Below are 20,064 nucleotides of genomic sequence, written 5' to 3'. Positions count from 1 at the left end.
ATATATATATGGGTGTGAGGGCCATGAGAAGCACAATGAATATAGACATACATGCATTGCGAGTCCAACCTTCTGTAGTTTTTCACCTTAAAAGGAACATGCTGACATTTGTCTAATAATCTCGAAGATCAATGAGGCAGAAATACTGCAAACAAAAGCTTCCTTGTTGTACTTCCATGGTGCACAATTTTTGGGCATTTGAATTGATGGGCTTATTTCTGGCATCTTTGCTGCTCCTACTGTATTGTTCATTTTGTTCTGCCCCGACATTCCAAGAACTACTTTTTTATGAGATGTCAATAATTCGTAAAAAAAAGTACTGTAATACCTCTGCAAACACGTATGGCATAAACGGTTGTCACAGCAGTTGCTGCTACACCTGCCAACCATTTTAAGCGTTCTTCTCCACCCTTGCAGTGTAACAATTACCATACTGGCATACTGGTAACTTATAAAACACTCCATTGCAGTTCCACAGGAAGAGGACAGAGATTCATGTCACCTGCAAATGTGCCGATAAACCCATGTCTGATCCTAATTCCAAAAATCCAAGATATTCAGTGCAGGTTGATATGAAACAGAGTAAGTCCTTATGTTAAAGAAGCAGAAATCAGTGAGATAACTGATTAACCCACTCTCAAAGCTGTCCACTTATTCAATTAATCAACTTAATTGTTTAGTTAACCATACTCGTGGTAGAGATATGCATGTTGAATCTTCAGAAAAGAAAGAACTGAATCAAGGAATAGAAACGCTGAAATAAGGGAATAACTGTTCCAGGGCTCAAACAACAAGCTCCATGCACTATGATGCAGCAGAGTCCAAGCTGTGTTGTATATAGCATGTCTTTGGTGTACGCTTCCTCTGCATCATCTTCCAAGGGGATACATGCCACATTATAACATATGAAAAAAAATGTAAAAAAAGATTTGAAACTGCTGCATCTCATTTCAGTATGTAAATCAAAGTTTTTTCAACCAGCGGTGGGTGTATTCCTTTGACATCTCTCCCCCTTTTCTCCCCCATTAATCTTCTCTCATCATCATTCTGTTTGTTTCCATTCTCCACTGTGGCTGCTTTCTCCCTCCCACAACGGCACTTTCGTTCTCTCATCAACCCGACAAGAAGTCTGTTTTCTACGCTTCTGTGGTTCCTTCATAAAAAAGTTACAGCTGACAGATGAGTGGTGGGAGTTGTTAGCATTTAATCTAAACAGGTTAGAAATCCCTTATTATATTATAACATGTTTGATATAATATTTTGAGGTAGTTGGTTTGGTGCTGAGGGAAGATCTTTCATTCGTTAATCCACAGAATGAATGAATGCTACATTCATTAACCCTGTCCTGCCAAAGTGAAAACCAAACTATAGAAAATAATGTTAATTCCATTTCATTATTCAGCAAATATCAAAAGAATAATATGGTTTTATTTGCTTTATGGGCCCATGGATGCAAAGGGTTGGCTGAAGATCTGGGTAATTTTATCTGAATTTTATCCTTGAATGTCACACTTTTTTGTGATGTCATCATATGCCACTGAGCCACTTAAACAGGAACGAATGAGACTCTGCTGCAAACGCTGTGTCCACTTCTCTCCACACAGCCACGATCTTATCATCGAAGAATCATTATCTAGCCTTTATTCTTCAATTTTTTCCTCCTTTCTGTTTCTTTTCACTCACTCCACCGTGCTTCTCTACATCATATGATCCAACTCCCCCCGTCCATGCCACTCTTCACTAGGGATGCATACAGTTAGCCCACGGTTCAATACGTACCTCGGTTCTTGGGTTACGGTTTCGGTTCTTTTTCGGTACACATTTTGTGCGCAAGGAGAAAAAAATTGCTATTTATATATTCAAAAATTACTTCTTTAATTTGCTTATAATCAAAGATTTTTTCCCCATTAAGTCACATTCAAGTGTATTGTATAATAAAATAAATATGTAAAAAAATGTAACACTTTCAAATACAAAAGTGCTTCTTAGCCTTGACTGGTATAAGATTAAAGGGGGTAAACAATTTCAAAAGTAAATGTAGATATTTGAAATATGTATATATTTAAAACAAAGTCACTGTTTTAAATAAACCTATAAATATAAAGTCACAGATTTAAATATAAATATCTGTACTTCAGTAGCCTATATATGATGTTCATACAGGGGACGGGTTTGGAGCACTGCTCTTCATCTCCACTCTGACATACAGCGGACCGTCACAGTGAGATGACTCTCAGTTAGAGCTCCAACTATCCGTGGTCAATATTACGCTCTGTGCTTCAGCCAGTTCCACGTCGATGCCTTTCTGTTGTTTTATAGAGGGTCGGGAATTACGTTAGTGCTGAAAAGTGTAGCGCGGATGAAGCGTTTTGATTCGGTGACGGAAGCCCGCAACTACGGCAAAGGGCTGCAAATCATTAGCAATAAACATTCCACTGCACTTGTTCTGTTCTTGTGTTTTCTGCACCGGTAGAATCGGCTTGTTGGAAGGCATCAACGAGAGACAACTGTTTCCCTCATAACAGCACAAGAACACATGCTACGTTCAAGTGCTCCTCTAAAGCTCAGACATAGCCAATTCAGAGAGAAATACAGGGATGGAAACATAAAATTACGTGACATTTTATTGCAAAACCGAAAATACAAGTGCGTATTGAACCATGCATGCCGTACCGTACGGTTCAATATTATATTGAGAACCGTTGCATCCTCAATCTTCACACTCTTATTTTTTTTATTCTACTTTATTTTTCTTCTCTTTTCACGATAATTATGCCTCAAATTTCCTCCTTCCATCTCTCTTATCACTTTGTCTGGCATATTCTCTTCCCTTCCTTCCATCCTTCCTCTCCATCTCTTACTAATCTCTTTTCAGTCACTTGCTGCAGTGTGTGTGTGTGTGTGTGTGTGTGTGTGTGTGTGTGTGTGTGTGTGTGTGTATGCATCCTGCAGCTGTGTCTGTGGCCTTGAGAGGTGAAAGACAATGCTAGGAGTCCCTCCCTCTCTACCACCTCCCACACACACATAGAGTACATGAGGAACACAAAGAGCCAGACTTTAAAGCTGCTCTCCTGCTGGACCTCGCTCTCTGCACCACTCCCACCCACAACCACACACAGACACACACACACACACACAGACACACACACACACACACACACACACACACACACACACACACACACACACACACACACACACACACACACACACACACACACACACACACACACACACATTCCCAGAATACTAGCTAGAAAAACACACAAACTTTAAATCTTATTTCCACTTATTGACAACAACTGTCTTCTATCACTTGAATCTCCCAGGGTTCCTACATCTCCCCCCCTTTCTCCCCCAAGGAGTCCTCCATATACTCCCAACAACCCCCGGGAGTCCTTTATCTGCCCCTACCCCCTATCACCAGAAAAGCTCTAAATCAACTCATGTATCCTCAAGCGCGCAGTATACACCCCCAAGTCTTATATCTAGCCCCGCCTCCCTGCCATGGCTCGAGAATAGCTGATGTATGTATCCCCAAATTCCATCATAAATATGTATTTCCTCCCCAAAGAGCCCATATCTATCTGACTGATATCTGTCCCCAACCACCCAACACTATATCCATCCCGGTACACCCCTATAGCTATTGGGAATTCACCTGCCAGGACCAACTGTATTTTCACTATCAGAGCTACAGCATAGCTACCACCTCCCCTAAAATGTCCTGTAACATAATGCTGAGACAACAAGTCTAACAATAATCTGATCAAATGTTAAATGACTGGCAGGCATTTTCACAAACGATGAATCATTAGATTCCAAAATGAGCAAATGTTATAGACCAAACAATGAATATACAAAAGAAGTCAGATGAATTGATCATTAGAAAAATAAAAGCTTATTTCCCTGTATCAAGCTACTTTGGTTTTTCACTTGTGCGTGACACACAGATTGACAAACACATCAAAACAGTGATACAGTTTATCTGGCAGATGATGTACTATATACCTATCAGATATGGTTCAGTCAGTGTTGTCCACCTCCATCATAATGATTATAATGCATTACATATTTACTGTTACCAGATCAATTCTAGCAGCAATGTGAAGCCTTGAGCTTTATCGGATTTTACGGATGAATCTCTGATTTCAATCGTTCTTAAATAATATTCACATACTGGCTTCAGAAATGTTCCCATCCTGTGTATAACACAATTTTGACATTCATTCAAAGACATGGATTATCAACAGAGACTATCCGCATCAGCGTTCATTATCCAAATATGAATACCTACACATGGTCTCACCTAATGGAGTCACTCAGTGGAGAATGAAGAAGAGGTTTCCTTGACAACCATGTTGAGGTTATATAGTACACTAGAGTAATATAAGACATTATGTACTGCATAGCTTCTGCTGCAGTTTATTTAACTGTAGTGGTGCTGTATTAACACTGTCAGTGCTTGAAGTAAAGTGCTTTACTAGTAATACTAAACGGAGTTTCCTTTTGTACGATACATTATAAATAACTAATCTCTAAAAATAAAAACAAAGGTGAATTCAGCCAAACAATTTTGCCACAAAGTCTTAGACAGGAGCCGTAAAACATCCCTGTTTTAATTTGCCGCAGCAACCTCCTGTTCTGAAAAGTGAAGCCATGAAGTGACGTAAAAACCCCTCTGGTTGCAAGAGAAATCCAACAGTATTAAAGTCCCTTAAAAATTACCCTTCTTCTCACTTGATTTATAACCTCAGTAAACATTGTATAGAGTTTTTGGTCTCAATCGCTAGTTTCAAGTCTTCTTAAATACAGCATGATGCTCATTTATTAAATCATGGTCCCATTTAGAGTAAAGACGATAAAGCCGCTTTAGGTGTGGCTACCTTGTGATTGACAGGTAGCCATCACAGTGTTGTCCAGTCTGGGATTTTCCGTGATTTTGTCTATCAACTTCAACCCTTGTGCGGTGTTTTCAGTTCAAGAATAATAATTGTAACATTTTGGCTGCATAAAAATGTCTTATCCAATCTTTTGTTGTACATAGTCCCACCCTCTCAAATCACTTCTGCCAAAAAACAAGATGGTGATGGCCAAAAACAAAGATGGTAGCGGCCAAAATGCAGAAGGTGCTACAGAACAAACCAATGGCCGATGTCATGGTGACTACCCCACTTCCTACAGTACATACAGCATATTGATATATGAAACCCACAAAAAAGAGTGGAAATGCTTTTTCTTTCATCAGAGGCAAGTCAGCTGCCTTCTGGTGTTTTAAAGGGACAATTCAACACCTTTGATATGGATGTCCAATCATTGTTGATGGTGAATGTAGACTGAGAATGACTGAGAAAGCTGAGTTCTCCTCCTGCAAAACCCGTTGTTCTTCCTGCATCCAGCGCCGCCATTTGATGTGGCATCAACATAGTAGACTGCAAGGAAGAACTACAGGCTGCTATTTCAGCTTGTTTCAGCATTAGCTGTGTAAGACGATATGGCTGGCAGGGACCCTCCGGCTATCAGAAGCTTGTGCGCAATGCATCCTGGTACATGTAGGCACTGCTGGCACAGTTCTGGAAGCAGGATAATTCAGCTTTCTGGGTCAATATAGCACACACTGGGGAATTTATTACTTCAATGTATTACTTCAATGTATTACTTCAATTGACTACATTTACCATACCGTTTACTATACACTATAAAGTGTTATTGAGTTTGCACAGTGGTTTATGATGGCTTACAACATTGGTGTCTAGGGGGGTCTGACACACATGGTGGAGATCTGCACTTTACAGAGTGCATCTTTCTCATTGCTATTATATATTGTTCTGAAAGGAAGGCTGCAATCAGAGAAAACACACACACACACACACGCACACGCGCACACACACACACACACACACACACACACACACACACAGACATAAAAACACACACACACACAGTCATGTTTTCAGGACTTTACATTGACTTAAATTCATTTCCTGGTGACTAACCCTAACCAGAACCACTATCAGCCTATTCCTGACCCTTACTCTAACCTTAACCTAAACCTTATCTTACCCTAACCTTAAACCAAGTCTTCACCATAAAATGTAATGATTTACGTTATGGGGATGCTCAATAGTCCCCAACCTGGCTCAAAAGAAAAGGCGAGTCCCCACAATGTGAGTTATCAGTGTATGTCCCCACATGACCAGTAAAACACGTCCACACACACACAGAGAGTCATGTTCTCATGGACTTTACATACCAGCCTAATCCTTAGTTTACCCTAACCACAAATGTAATGTTTTACCTTATGGGAACATGCATTTTGTCCCCAGATGGAATGTGAGTCCCGACAGTGTTACTGTAAACAGATTTATGACCCCACAATGCAAGTAAAACCAACCCCCTAAACACTCTCACAGGAGGAGGAGAGCAGGCAGTGTCTTTATGAACGACAATCCTTGGCCTTGTCTGTTGAAGGCAGATAGGAAGGAGGTACCAGCACCCTCTGACCTTGGCCCTCTCTGTGTGTCTGTGTGTGTGTGTGTGTGTGTGTGTGTGTGTGTGTGTGTGTGTGTGTGTGTGTGTGTGTGCGCGCGCATATATAAAGATTGTAGGATTGCCACAAGTATGAACATCAGACCATGTTAAATATTTGACACAGCTTCCACAGGACAAAACACTTCCAATTCTGAACTGAAAGCAGCTTTGCTCTCTGTGTGAGAGACAATAGAGAGTAGAAGCAGGACTTAAGTATGACACTTCTTATTCCAAAGATGTATAGACCTGGCCCTCAACAAACAAATAGGCAATTGTGTGTTTTTTTTATCTTGTATTCAGAAAATGACACTGCACTCTTCTGTCGCCTCTCTCCTCTCAGATACAGAGATCTCAACAAGAAATCTGATAAAGGTTGAATGGGAAGAACAGAGAAAGGAGGCAGGATAGAGCGTTGTCTGAGAGAGGGAGGAAGATGAATGTGTGTGTTTCTGTTAAAGGGAGAGTGTGTTTCCATTCATTCATAGTGTTGAGACTCTTCCAGGATCTCACAACTCAATTTTGATTGTTGGTGTCACTATTTCATTCAAAATAGATTCTCGATTCAAAACAACTCCACTGTAAAAACTTTTTGATGATTGATTTTGGGAATCTGTGAATCAATTCAAAATTTTAGAAGATAAAGATCTCAAGTCTAATATGAATCAATTACCCTACTGTGATTCATGAGTGACCATGAAGCTGGATTAGGACAAATAAATGTGGAAACAAACCACTGTGAAGAAGGAAGGACAGAAGGGAAGCAGGAAAAAGCACAAATACACTAATAAGAGAAAGTGGAATTCCCCAGGGTAACGACCCACAACAGGAAGCTACTTTAAAGAATCATCTGTTTATTAATGTAAACATTAAAATAACAAGATGCTTGACAGTGAAGTCAGAGAAAGAAATCTCATCATTTAAAAGCTTTTAAAAAAGAGATATTCATTTAAACTGGATCTTAGTCTTCTCTGCATTTTCCAGAGACTGTACAGCTAAATTAACTTTTTTATTTGGATTAATCTGTGCATGTAGAAATTTCCTGTTTTGTCTGACCAACAGTTTAAAACCTAAATGATGTTCAATTTAAAGTGACAAACAGCAGTGACACAATTGACGAGTTGGAACAGAAAGTCTTATTTTTGCTTGACAAAGCGAAGGGTACACCCTGGACAGGTAACCAGTCTATCACAGGGCTGACATGTAGAGACAGACAACATTCACACTCACATTCACACCTACGGGCAATTTAGAGTCATCAATGAACCTATCCCCATCCTGCATGTCTTTGGACTGTGGGAGGAAGCCGGAGAACCCGGAGAGAACCCACGCTTACACGGGGAGAACATGCAAACTCCACACAGAAGGAACCCGGGCCGACCCGGGAATCGAACCCAGGACCCTCTTGCTGTGAGGCGACAGTGCTACCCACTACACCACCATGCAGCCCGCAGTAATGTTACATATAATAAATAATAATTTTCTATAATTTCAAATTAAGTGTATGCAAACCCTGAAACTCGTAACAAGAAGGCACTTTGGCAGCATAAACCACTGAGCAACTCAGCTCGATGGTGCACCCACTGATATTATATTATGACACATTTTTTATGTTTAATTTGAGTATCTGGAATCAGTTGTTGTTTATGGTTCGTTTCATATTTATCACTTTATCTCAATTTCAAAACCAGCTTCACACCTACATACAAACTGATGTCTGAGTATTTAGAGCTTCACACACGAGGTGATTTTAATTCCATACGGCTCTTATGCTCAAATATCTACTGACAGCTGAGATTCTCTGTGTCCTGTGTTAAGTGATTCATAAATCTGAAGCCAAAAAATTATTGCCATACACTTCTGAGTGGAAGTTAGCTTTTATGAGTGATAATTTATCAAGTGATTAGATTAATTTAAAGGTACAAGACATGATATTGGAAGCATTTTAATTGGCTCTCAACGGTGCTAACACTACCAACAACCACAAACATGCTGACCGAACAAGCAGTGTTTATTTGAGGGCAAACTGGAGGGTTGGTGCTAAAATTCCTCAACAACGCTGATGGTTGGGACAGCATTGTCAGACGTAAGCACCATTAAGAGAGCAGTGGAGAATGTAAAAGCAAGCTGGCCAGCCCGGCTACCTTATATCCACAAAGCAAGAAGAAGGTTGGATAACAACACACACAGTGGGACAGCGACTTCATTCTGCACTCATATAGACATTACTCCACTCTCTTTATATAGAAAATAGGTGTTTGCTCTGATAGAAATGCTCTGAATGTTGTATATTGCTCCTTTAAAGCCCATTTGATTAAAACAATTGTGATATGATGAAAACAGAACCATTTAGAATATGTTCACCTCTTTACCTTCCTGTCAGGGAGCTCTCACAACACTCACAACAAAATGACTGACTAGGGCAGCACTAGACCAGCAACTTCTGTGTTCTGTGAGGTAAAATTACTGCTTTTGTCAATGGAGCCGGTAAATAATACACTGATTATGGATAAGGACCCCCACTTCAAAAATATCCAGACAATCACATTCAAGCATTTTCAGTGAAAAACACTGTAATGTAGTCTACATGCGAGTCTGGATATGTGGTATACAAAGAATATTTTTTAACGAAAGGATTTATCTACTGATGCTGCAAAAACCAACAGATTATAACTGTGTAGGAGTGTGTGTGTGTGTGTGACAGAGGGGAAGCTACAGTATCAAATTTGCAGCATGTGCGGATGGTAATCCTATATAAATCTGTGTGTGTGTGGCTGTATAAATGTTGGTGTGTGTGTTGTACATCAACATGTGTAAAGGATGAAGCGCTTGAATCTATCATTAGATCTGTGTTAATGTGTGTGTGTGTGTGTGTGTGTGTGTGTAAAAGGGAGGAAGGGAAAGATGTGGACGCTCAGCGGGCCACAGTGAGTCGAAGCTTAAACATCTGGGTGGTTTGGATCGGAGGGCTAGATCCCCTCCACCTCTCTCATCTCTGTAACATCTGTCTCATCTCGTCCACCTCCAGGGCAAGCCTCCACTCTGACCCTCCACTTTGTCTCCTCTCTTTGCTCTCCAGCTCCTCTCATCGTCTCCGTTTGTCCTCTTGGTCTTTTCTGGCTCATCATTCCCTTTGTATCGTCAATATCTCTTAAACCTTTCTCTAAACACCGAACAAGCTCTATTTTCACAAAAATTCTGCATCTGTTCACATCTGTGATTGATTCACTGTATAAGCTGTGTGATCGTTCCAGCGCTGTGATCATCAGTGAAACCATATAAGTCGTGCTTGAACTGCTGTCTTTACATACAACATTAAATTCTACTTTTACACCTAAAAGTTTGCATTCAAAGGTCTGAAAACAACTTGGTGTAAACATGTTTCCAACCATGTTCAAACCCAGAGAAGTCTGTCATTTTAATCGGTTTAAAAGGTCCGTTTCATTTGGTGCCTTATCAATATCCACTTGCGCATGTGTGAGTGTATTATTTACATACATAGCCATAGCCATTTTTGAAACATAGCACATTTTAATACGTAAGAAACTAAAATAAGATTCATTACATGGTAAGAGGGTACTTGACAACAGCAGTTAATTTATTGCACCATGACCTCCAACCCACTCAATTTACCATAAAAAAGGATTGCTGCAATCATGTCAAATTGGTCTTATTTACGAGTTAATGGTTAAAAAGTGTAAAAATGACTGGGAAACTAACATTGTTACATTGACTAACAGATCTGTGGCATTTGGTAATATGAAAACCAAGCAAACACCCTCAAGTCAGCCAAGTCAAAACGTAAATTGAAAATTGTGTTATAATATTAATGAAGTATTTTTAATCCTCCATGACTAATTCTGGTATCATAAAAGTGACTTTTTTTGCACTACGATCTGGACGATCTGGACACAAAGAATATTTTCTATCCAATATGAACGTGGCAGAACTTTATTCAGTTTATTTTTTAATCAATGCTGGAAGTGAAAATGCTTCTTAATCTGCAGTAAATTGTATACACTGACATGTGGAAGAGTCCTGGCAGGCCCAGATATCCTGTCATATTAAGTTATCCCCCCATGACAACAGAAACATTGATCCCTGTCTGTTCTTCATATTATAAGTCTGTTCTGTTTAGAGATCCTTCTGCTGCAGAGTGACGTAGTCCCTCAGGTGTGTCCGTCTCTTTATGTTACTGAAGTGACTTAAAATGGCACTGCACATGTGTGTGCATGTGTGAACGTATATGTGTGGTGCTTTATGTTCTTAGGGTGGGCCAACTGATAACCACAGGTACAAATTTCAGATTGGAACATATTTTATTGAGCAACCTTTGGCCATCCTCAACCTTCTAACTATAAAACAATAAGAGAACACACACTGACACTCCCAAGATCTGAACAACACACACACACACACACACACACACACACACACGCACACACACACACTTGGATACCTTGAACCTGACGTGGTTTGTTGAACTGGGGGTGAGGGGGATGGTGGCGGTTAGCAGGAAAAGGGTGGGGAGTGAAGGATGTTGGATGTGTGACATTCTGACACTGTTAAAGGGAACAACAAGGACCGAGGAGAGGGCCACATCGTTGAGCTTATTACACTCTGGTGGATCAAAATAATCCAAACATTTTGGAATTGAAGTTTAATCTACACAAACAGATTCTTCAGTGTTTTTATTTGAGTCTTGGTGTAGATACATTTGAGTTTCTATAAACGTGTCAACCAACACAGAAAAAGGCCTCTGATGCACGCTAACATGCCATCATCTGTTGTTTTACAGTCAGATTTTTCCTTTTTAACCCAATGACTCAAACTTCAGGCAGCCATCCAAACCATACACACTCCTACTTTCTAGAACATTTCTCTGTCGACTATCAACAATTCTGCAAGTCCACCAGCTTCACGTATAACAGTTAAGTTAACCTCATTTCCATCAACTTGCTGCGTAAACTTTGATCTCTAATTTTCCCAGAATGCATTGATACTTGTTTCAGCCAGAGTTCAGCCAGAGGAAGTCAAAGTGAGAGAAAGCGGCCGACAAACTGTTGCTGCAAATCGGCATACGGTCATTTCCAGCAAATACAAAACAATGGATACAGTTACATTGTAGCCAACTGCGTGCTTTAGGCTGGTGTACTTGTTTTCTGTGTACTTGCACTACACCAGGGAGCATCTCATATGCAGGAAAAGGCAGCTGTGATTCGAGAGTTTATCGAGTTTAGAGGCTGTAGAGGTTTCAGTCTCTCACAGCTCCAGACCTCATTACAGCCAAGCGGGAGGTTACTGTACTCTGCTCCAAGTCGACCAGCTAATTGCACTTACCAGTGGATCACACACACACACACACACACACACACACACACACACACACACACACACACACACACACACACACACACACACACACACACACACACACACACACACACACACACGGCATAAATATGTCAACAGGTTGGGCTCGATCACAGCTGGGGCTCATTCCTGTAAGCAAAACTAATTGTTAGGCTTGCTACCAGCTTCACTCCCTCAGCATGTGTGTGTGTGTGTGTGTGTGTGTGTGTGTGTGTGTGTGTGTGTGTGTGTGTGTGTGTGTGTGTGTGTGTGTGTGTGTGAGCAATATATTGGGTTTGTAATATTAATTGCATAGCTTCTTATTGGAGATTGAGCCTCAGAGGGGTGTATGTGTGTGTGTGAGGGGATGGAGTGGGGTGGGTGTTAATAATTAAGCAGCTACTGTACCCCGCAAAGCGGAGAGCATATCAAAATACACACACACACACACACACACACACACACACACACACACACACACACACACACACACACACACACACACACACACACACAGTTGCATATATAATGAGAGACTTAAGCATATATACGCATACAATTGGCATTTTTATGAAGCTGGATAAGATTCAGCCTTGCTTAAAAACAGGATGCTACACAAGCAGAAATGCACAAAAAACAATAAATGTGCATATGAACCACAGAAGTAACTCACAAACCTAACATGTGACAAACAAATAAACCCACGTCCAGAAGCATTTGGTGCAAACAAGCCAAGGGAAGCACATTTTACAATTTGGCCAAATTGTGTAATTACAACTTCTGGGTCGGTCACCGCTGTCATTGAGGCCATAAACACTTTTTCTCATAGACTTACACTAGAAAAGAGACGTCTGTTTTTTGTTGTTGTTGATGAAATTAACTTGCCAGTACTGACACATTATAGCAATCCAGAGATAGTTCCCTTCCTGTTCATGTGAAGGGGCTGGACCAACAGCTGGGAGGCGGGTTTAAAGGAGTGCACTTTGCTCTATGGGCCGACCCTGGTCATTTGATCTGTTTTTTATACTCAGGTGAGTTGAATTTATGTTGCTTCATGCGACACAGAGCAACTTTCATACGAGGTCATGTATCCAGTTCTCATTATACATTCATTTGTAAAAAATCTCCAAATGAAAGAGAAATATGACTTGTTAATGCTTGTGTGCATTTTTAATGGTATTTCCATTAAGTAGACCACTGGCACAGACCACTATGACCTACAACCACACGTGTGCGTGTGTGTGTGTGTGTGTGTGTGTGTGTGTGTGTGTGTGTGTGTGTGTGTGTGTGTGTGTGTATGTATGCCTGCTAGAGAAACAAAGATTCAGGCATTTATATGAGAGACATTCATGATACACACCATTGTGATTTAAAACTCACTGGCATGCAGATGCTTTATCCAAAGAGTCTTGTGTGTCCCTTTCTGTCCAATGTCTCAGACCCCATTATGTCAACATAACAGATTCAGTAGTGAGCCAAGTCATCGATTTTAGCGTCACTAGTGCCAAACTCAACACTTAGTACAGACACTTAGTCCAGGCCAGACTATTTTACAAGTCTTACAAGCCACATCACAGCTTTCACTGACAGTATCATTAATGTGCCTGCTGTTCGTGGTGTTAAGTTAATTCATCCAGCCATATGAACCAGCTTGTATGTGTTATGGCACCTACTTCTATTTTTTCACTCTTACTTTATCGGCAATGATATCTTGTGGTTTCTTTCTTTTGACAAATGTACTTGGTGTAAGTCGCTTTGGACAAGATCATCTGCTAAATGTACTCACTACAACTTTCACAGTCATCAGGTTGTTGTTCTGGTGACTGAAAACAACAGTCTTATAATGGGGTATCTTGAAGTTGATAAGGCAACAGGGGGTCCCACATTAGAAGACATTTTATGAGGAGGAATCCCAGACTGTCTGGTCTGCAAAAGTACGTCAAAATATGGAAAGACCACTGGAGAGACAGCAGTTCCGCCCTGCAAAAATAGATGTCTGCAAGATGCTTGTGATACAAGTTGTTTCTGCACAGATTTGTGGGTGGAAGAAAGAATATAGCTGAGAGAATGGGTGGGGAGACGTGGGCAGCAAGTATGGTCTGTTCTGTAGAGCGAGCTGGAGGTAGATGAATAATACGGCTCCTCCCATTGAGATGATAAACTCATGTTTACAGTCTTTCCTGAGGTAATGAATCAAGTGGGAAGTATGATCATTTTCTTATAGATGTCCAGACAATTGGACTTCTTTTCGTGACCAGAGGAGTCACCCCCTGCTGGCTATGAGAAAGAATGCATTTTTACGGTTCTTCCACATTGCCGTAACTTGTTAGAACTGGAGGTTGCTGCCTGATTGCCAGTCAAAGCTAAAGATATTTAAGCTGCTAGACATCCCCATGCTTCTATGATGCATCAGCATCATATCTTTGAAATCACGCATAATGAATTACCAATTTGCCTTTAATATGGAGCTTCTTCTGTGATCTCCAAAAACTGTGGGCAAGAGAACATTTTTAAATTTGGTTCTATTAAATGAGTACAGACTTTTTGCTTTTACGTTGTCAAAAGGATCCTACAATGATTTGATTTCACACTCGAAGGTAGCTCTGTATGGAAGCTGCAGCATATCCATGAAATGTCTGTTTTCTATAAACCGGGAATATGATTAATGTATACATGTTGTTATTTTAGTTATGACGCTGTGTAAACAGTGATAAAAGTGGAGTCAGTGGAGTCATTCGAGAATAAGACGAAATCAAATATACACAAATAGTTTGTTTTCACTTTTGTGATGTTTTTTATGTTGAAACATGGAGGTATTTGACTTCTTGACTTCTTCATAAAAGCTATTCAGATGAAACTGAAAGGAACATCACTCTGTAGAATCTTAAAACATTTTGTAATGGCAGTCCAAAAAGGTTGGACCAGAAGACTAACAAACTGTGACTTTTACGAAAATAACTAAAGTGCAAACAAGACAATTGGCCTTGAAGTTTAAGTCAAATAACAAATGCCATCCTCAACATTACTATTCTGCACAGGTATACATTAATTGTCATTTTTTAAATGTTAATTCTATTTTCCTAAAATCTCCACAGACGGTAGGTTTAAGGCTGGAGAAAGATTATGGCAACCTAACTATGAAATTGATTTAGGGTCAGGTGGTAAAAAGCAAACAGATCTCCACCTCCATTTTAAGGCCAAACTGCTTCATGCATTGGCACCCAACTTCGACAGTGGTCGTTAATCGCGTGTTGTGAAGTGTCCCATTATGAACATATCTCATACGGATACTAAACTGCCTACAAACATGTCATAACCATCCATCCTGGTTTTAAGGTTGAGAATTTTGCATCAGACTGAAATGATCCTGGTCTCAGTCTGGACTCCATCCAGTTTAGTAGTGACACAAACAGAGGATGATTTAATCCAACGCTCCCTCCTCTCTTTCTAATTCAGCCTGACCTCCATTTCCCCCATCCATCCTACAGTTCAGACCCCCCCATCTCGGCTTTTGGTAGCAGAGGTGAAGGGGGTTGGGGGAGGATGAGGAAGGGAGAAGGAGGGGGATCAAAGTCATCCTGTCATTTGTTTCCCATTGCCCTACTTTTCTCTGCTGCGCCTCTTCAGCACATTAGACCATGTGGGCCACTGGCCTACAGCACAGACGTACATGTGTGTTTACTGTGAATACATGCTGCGTATACAAGCTGTATATACATGCTGTGTATGTGTGTATATAAGATGTGTGTGTGTGTGTGTGTGGCAGTGGCTCCATCCCTGAGGGGGGAGTGATGCATGTAGGGAGGTAAACTGTGCTCTCTCTCTCTGTCTTCATTGACTTCAGCCTGGATGATTTTGTTGCCTTTGTGGCTGCTGTTCACCTGACGGCATCTCAGCCCAACCTCTGCCTACTTGTCCATCTGTACTCTTATTTGCCCGACTGTTTACCTGTCAGAGTGATGTCTGCCTGCTATTCTGACACTTTGTCTCACAGCTTATAATAGGCAAATGCAGGGTTTAAATGTAGACGCGTAGAAACAAAGTATGTGAAATACCTTTGATATAGTCTAAAAGCTGGACTGGCTAATCGGTGAGTTCAGGATTATATGCACTAAGCCAATATCACATCATCATATATATCGTCACAGGAACAACAAGACAATCATTCACTAGTTTCAAGTATTCTTCAATACAACGTGATGTTCATTTCATAAATAATGGTCCAAAGTGAAACGGACGATAAAGCAGGGCATGCTTTAGGACGCGTCTACATTGTGATTGACACATCGCTACCACGTACCGGCGTAGTTTGCCACAACTGTTGGAGCAGCTGAGAACTGCATAGGTTCTTCCTGACCGCCTGCACCTTGTTGTCAAATGTAGAGTTACATAGAAAGTAAAATTATACTTTTTAGGAAAGTTTGCATTCCGGTATTTCCCCAGATCTGAGTAGAAGTAGTATACCATCGTTTTGCTCAAGATGTGCAATTTACTGCTTGATCTGTCCATCTTTGCAGACATACTTGCCGTGTATCATCTGCACTATAATGGAAATTAATATTGAATTTATAAAATAATGGTGGTTAGAATATGCGTAGAGAAAAGGGCCCTGAATTGAGCCTTGAGAAACATCTCATCTGTCTGTGTGGGATCGATTCCCGATCATTGTATTCTCAAAAGGATATAGGATCAGGGATGAGATAAAACACCACATTACAATTACAGTGTTCTTTTCTTGTGCCGAGCATTCATACAGCGTGGACATCTATGATCCCGGTTAAGGTTTTATTTGGGATTAGCTGTGTGCATGTCTCAGTATTCCAGATAATACCAGCAGATCCCACATATTTGATTCACTATTTTTGTAATAGAGATGATCCGGCTTATTGTACTGTAAATTTACACAATCTGCCATGTGAAGAATCTTAAATAGGACCAAGATAATGATGTGCATCTTTGAGGGGGAAATTAAGCGGAGACATGGATGACAGGATTTCAAATTTACCTAAAGCTTAAGAAAAGTTGATTTCTGAATATGCTTGAACAAAGGGATTTTTAGGGCCCTGTATCTAATCCATGCACACATTCAGAATACAGAGAGACGTGTTGAAAGCTAGTTAAAGGATGGATGGAAGGAGGGGAATATAAGAGACCAGAGGCATGAGACTTCAGGAGTCCACTGCCTCTTTGTCTCTCCATCTACCTCCCAACGTCACCCCTGGATTTTTACTGGAACATCTGTAATATCAGTCGTCGCAGACAATGTCAAGCTCAGTATGTCAGCAGATCAATATATTGGCCTATCTATCACCCGCCATTTTGTTCTCCTCGTTTCCATCCACTCCTCTCCTCTTACTCCTTCCTAGATGACGTCATCCTCATCCTCCCTCTCGTCCTTTCTCCACCCCCTCCCTCTCTTCACTTCATCCCATGTGGAGAGAACCTGTAATGTCAGCTCTGTCTTCTGACAAGCCCTCTCCATCACTCCCCTTTTTCTTCAGAACAAGAGGCTCCAAGATAGGAGGCCCGGCACTTTGCTCTGCTGTACAGCAGACAGAAGCCTCTCAGGCGGGTAGGTCAGAAGCACGGAGGGAATCTAGTGTGGATGTCTCTCTGGAGCCTTGGAGGGCAGTGGAGAGGCCACTTCTACACAGCGCCGAGCCAGAGTGATGTGGAGAGGCGTGGAGAGTGTGCGCGCACACACACACACACACACACACACACACACACACACACACACACACACACACACACACACACACACACACACACACACACACACACACACACACACACACACACACACAGCAGCCCTCTCAGAAAGCTAGTTATTAGTGACATGAAATGAGTCTATTGCAGTGCAAGCAGATCTGGGGAGCCGACACACGTGCTGGCCAGTATGAGCGCTGCACAAGGTTGGATCCTATAGCATTTGTTGAATGAATTCAAAGTGACAGCTCGAGTCAAGGTTAGCCTTGCTGCAGTGCACTGGTTTCCCACTAGCACTTCATTTTGCAGCTGTCGGATGAAAACCACATAAAAAGGCTTTCGGGGATGAAGATGGCACCAATCTTCTTCACAGAGATGCTTAGACGATGTATTGTTTGACCGGTTTTAACAACCAGGGTGTCAAACAACTGATCAATCAAAAAAACAAAATCACATCATAGTTACATTTTTTGTAATTCAAAATGTAGCTGATTCTTCCCTTACTTGCATAAACAATTTCCTGGAAAATCTTCTGCTCATCAGACTGAGGCCACTGGCTCTTTTATGCAACTTTCAACAGCAATTCTTCCTGGACACATCAATTGGCCACAAGCCACAAGTTTGCCAACTGCCAGTCATGCGGGAATGGCTTTTCACTTCAGCCGTCACTCTTAAGTTGAGTGGAGCGGAGAAGAAGAAAAGCAAGGTGGCGGTCAGGAGCTCTTAAAAGTGATTTACTAAAGTAGCTGCTACTGAGCTGGACATGGGCGTGTGTGTGTGAACGGACCATCTGCTCTGCTGAAATTAGCTGCCTACTCCAGTTAAATGCCCTGACAGCTTGCTGGTTGGGAAAACACCCACCTGATATTAACTCTGGGAGTCATATCAACTATAACCTCTCAGCTGTGTCTTGGAAATGGAAACAACTCCTCGTTGTCACAGGGAAGAGCTGCGGTGAGTTCCCCACAGCGCTGAGAGTTCAGTGGGCTTCAAACTGGTTTTATAAAGTGTCGTAGCACCAGCTGAAGTCCTAACCAGCGCAGCTATGAGACACTTTCAGAGCTGGTGGAGAAAACAGGGCTGTGGTAATTGGAGAGCACTAGTGAAATGGAACTAACTGGGAACATGAGTGGTTCTCACGCTCATTTAAACATTAAATATAGAACTCATGGTTCGTATCGAATGAAAAAAAAGGACGCAAATATAGGATTTAGATTCACTTTTATCGCCACCCTATTGGTCGAGACAGATGGTTTTTGCTTTGTTTTGTTTTATCAATTAGTATACATGGCTCCAAACTCTAGATTAACACCAGATAGTCAGTGTAATATATCCCAAAATCGTAAATGTTATTGCTCTACTTTGTTATAGCCATATATGGTGTTGGCATAAAAACACACAATTCTAATTGTTAGGAAGCAAAAGACATGCCTAAGTTGATATCATGATTACGTTTTGTAAATGAAATACTTTTCAGGACATTATTAAAAGAAAAAAAAAGCGAACCCTTGTTTTATTTTTCACAAATCCCCAAACACATTTCAAGACCCTGTAAAACCCTGAACACTTCCCCATTTCCTAATAGCTCCATCTATCAGGCCCGGAGGATCAACCCAAGTGTTTCCTCCATTACTAACACTCCTGTACATTAGAGAAATAAGACGAGGCTTGGCTGCCTGCCTACTCCCTCTGATTTGAGTGTAATTGATCAGGAAAGGCACTTCAACTCTGCCACTCAATTCCTCCAAGTGTTGTGGCATTTGGACGCCTACAACCCTCCTCTGGCTTCCATACGGGGTGTAAGAACAGAATGACCTTTTAATGACAAGGCCTTATACAGTCTGCCTGCCACCTACTGTATCCACACACACACACACACATACACACTTTCCTTACAGGCAGCCCTGTGAGTCATAATAACGTGGGTTTTATATGATAGTGGATTCCTTCTTAGTGGTAAAAGTGCGAACGTTGACTGAGAACAGTCTGCAAGACATAACAGCTCTAATGCAAGCACTAACAAACATCACTGTTTGTTTTTTGTCAAACTTTGCATGGATGGTGATTACATTTCTTTTAAAAGTGCAACATGCAGCATTAAATATTTAAATTACACCTATGTAGAATTATTGTGTATCACTTAATTGTGACATTCAGGTATAATGGCCATAAACAAATCAGAGCTGCCAATGTCTGTGAAAATTTAAATTCCTCAAAATGTACGTAGATTTTGGAGCTATGACTACACAGACACCATGTGGAGACAACGGCAGCTGTGATTGGTCTGAACGGGCTGCTTGTGTTTTCAGTTCCACACATCTAGCAACGCCATCTCCAGTGCAGAGATAGACCTGAAGACCATCACCAAGAAGATCGTTGGCTACTTTCAACCTGAACATAATGTCCCACACTGATAATGGTGTAGGATGTGAACCGCACCACTAAAAAGATGAAATCACACTTTAATGATATATT

The 20,064-nt window shown here is 41.0% G+C and overlaps 1 protein-coding gene across 2 annotated transcripts in view; it reads right to left on the bottom strand.

Annotated features, from left to right (window-relative positions):
- LOC311017715 (nucleolar protein 4-like) overlaps positions 1-20,064 on the bottom strand; it is a 133,108-nt gene that overhangs the window by 36,500 nt on the left and 76,544 nt on the right. The window lies entirely within an intron of this gene.

This window comes from Eutrigla gurnardus (assembly GCF_963514095.1).
Source record: "Eutrigla gurnardus genome assembly, chromosome: 8".
Classification (NCBI taxonomy): Eukaryota; Metazoa; Chordata; class Actinopteri; order Perciformes; family Triglidae; genus Eutrigla; species Eutrigla gurnardus.
This window is presented reverse-complemented; position numbering and strand designations above follow the sequence as displayed.